Genomic DNA, 2,620 nt, shown 5'->3' on the forward strand with positions numbered 1-2,620 from the left:
GAGAAGTGGTTTTTCCCAAAGTCACAGGGAGGTGGTGACCACATTTGCTGGGATCCACGTTTTGAGCCACCGGGGCAGAGCTGATCTGCCTGTGGTTCCTTCCCGATTTAGCCTCTCAGAGGTTTCTATCCCGCCCACCTGCATCTCCCTCTAGGTAGGACCATATTTGCAGGGTACATAGGAGATAGCTGGAGGTGATTCTGGAGTCCATGGGGACTCAGCAGGACAAGCAGAAGCATCTCTACAGGGACACCTTAGCCAGATAGACTGGGGGTGCTGGCAGCTGCCAGGTGGGGCTGCAAGGGGAAGGGGACCTGAAAAGGCTAGAATTCTGGAAGCAAAAGAACCAGAAACTAAGGGGCTATCTCTGTCTCCCTGGGAGTCAGGAGTATTGATGGTCTAGCTGTTTGTCCATCCCGGGCAGGGGCCCTCTCCTTGTGGCAAATCCCCAAAATCAAGTGTGTATTGACAGTAATCCCAGCGCTGTCTGCAGTCATTGAAATCAGGGGATTTAGATATGGAAATTCTTATGCTAAAATGCCATGAAATTCAGTGGTGCTTCTCTGGGTCTCCTCAAGGTGGAAGGCACAATTGCACCTGCTTAGGAGGAGCTCAGGTTCTCAGAGGGTGTGCATTGGGCAGGGGAGAGGATGAGCTCCAGTGCCCTGGGGTTGGGAGTCGTGGTGCTGAAGGCTTTGGAAATCTGGAGGGTGTTGGGATCTGGACACCTCTGCAGAGGGTCGAAGGAGTAAGTGGGTGTGTGCAAAGCTGCTTTTCATGTCTGACTCTGTTTGACCTTATAAACTGTAGCCCACCAGGCTCCTCTGTCCATGGGGCTTCTCCAGGCAAGAATACTGGAGTGGGTGGCCATGCCCTCCTCCAGGGGATCTACTCAACTCAGAGACTGAACCTATATGTCTCCTGCTTTGGCAGGTGGGTTCTTTAGTACTAGCGCCACCTGGGAAGCCAGAGAAGGAGTAGGGTAGCTTAGTTCTGGCAAGGTCTCTGAGTAGCACTATGGGAAGACTCAGAGAGAAGATTTAATTTGTTCACATCTCTCAAGTTGAGGGGAAAACAATCTCGAGGAAAAAAAAATGGTTACACCTGCACTCTGGGTCCTTCTTGGGCGAAATATTGGGAGAAGTCAGACTTGGATGGGGCATGGGCATCTGGGTGGGGGCATGGGGGGCGTGGGTTGGGGGCAGTGTGGGATGGGATTTCCTGTGCATGGGCCACAGGCATCCTAGCACCTGTCCTCGTGATAGGTCTTATTGTCCCCCTTTCATTCCACTTGCCCCAAATCACCAAGCTCTTGAGACAGGCTTGGTGACTGAACCTGGGCCTACATGACTCCCAAACTGGGCCCATCCACCTATGTTTGCATGACCTAGGCTGGGCTTCAGGAATCCAAAATAACCTCAAAGAGGATCATGTATGTTCCAGCATTTTGTAAATCATAAGCCGGCGTAAAACTATGACCCTGGTGGCGTTTTGTCTCCTCTCTCTCTTTATGTATTTTTTTGGCTGGGTCAGGTCTTAGTTGTAGCATGTGGAATCTTTCACTGCGGCACGTGGACTCTCCGGCTGTGACTCTCTAGTTGTGGCCTGCAGGCTCAGTAGCTGTGTCACGCAGGCTTCTCTCTAGTTGTGCCTCATGGGCTTAGTTTCCCTGAGGCAGGTGGGATCGTGGCTCCCTGACCAGGGATGAAACCCGTGTCCCTGCTTTGCAAGGCGGATTCTTAACCACTGGACCACCAGGGAAATCCTGATTTTGTTTCTTATTAAGGGGAGGTTCAGTATAGAGCAAACAGCACTTGACTTGGAGTCAGAAGGCTTAGGTCCAAGTTATGAGTCCACTACCTACCACCTGTGTGACTGTGGGGCAGACATTTGGCCTCTCTGGGCGTCTGGTTAATCATTAGCTAAATGAAGCCACTTGCTTATCTCCCCAGCTGGCTGCAAGGATCCTGGGATGCCAACTTCCTTCCAGCTGCCCAAAGCTCTTGGTCTAGTCTAGTTGATTCTTGCTACAAACATTTATCTGGAGATCCTCCCTATGCCGGATATTCTACAACTTTGCCAGGTCACTTCCATTTTACGATGTTGTCTCTGATACCATCTTTTCTAGGAAATCTTTTCACATGAGCCCTGCCTGCCTCTGATGACTCCATCTGCTACCAAGCATGGTTCCTGCAAGCTTGGTGGACCCCACCTGGGACTCTTGCTGCTTTGTGTACTGAAACCTGTGTCAGGCCCACAATCCCCCCAGAAGTTAGGCTTGTGGACCCCTTCTGTGCTCTGTGGTCAGGACATGGCACTGCCCTTTAGGAGAGACTGTGGGCAGGATAGTTCAGTGGCCTCTGAGGCCAGACTGACTGGATGTGAAGCCCAGCTCCCCACCAGCAAGTTCTATGAAGTTTCGGTAACTCTCTTCATTTCCCTGGTAGTAATTGTAATAGTAATTCTAAATCTGAGGTAAGGATTTAATACCATAAAGTAATTTAAATAGTGCCTGGCACTCACTGAGTGATAAGTCTTAGCTATTATTAAAAGATCTCCATTCACTTTGTAATTTCCAAAGATTATATAAATGTAAGGAATTCTTACTGTTGTTAACTTT

General features: G+C 49.9%; 1 non-coding gene across 1 annotated transcript; it reads left to right on the top strand.

Moving 5' to 3' along the window:
* The first annotated feature begins 1,746 nt into the window (after positions 1 to 1,746).
* Positions 1,747 to 1,844, top strand: MIR378B (microRNA mir-378b). Its single transcript, NR_107754.1, has one exon. It is a non-coding gene; the product is annotated as a microRNA mir-378b (primary transcript).
* The last annotated feature ends 776 nt before the right edge of the window (positions 1,845 to 2,620 follow it).

Source organism: Bos taurus, chromosome 15 (genome assembly GCF_002263795.3).
Source record: "Bos taurus isolate L1 Dominette 01449 registration number 42190680 breed Hereford chromosome 15, ARS-UCD2.0, whole genome shotgun sequence".
NCBI lineage: Eukaryota > Metazoa > Chordata > Mammalia > Artiodactyla > Bovidae > Bos > Bos taurus.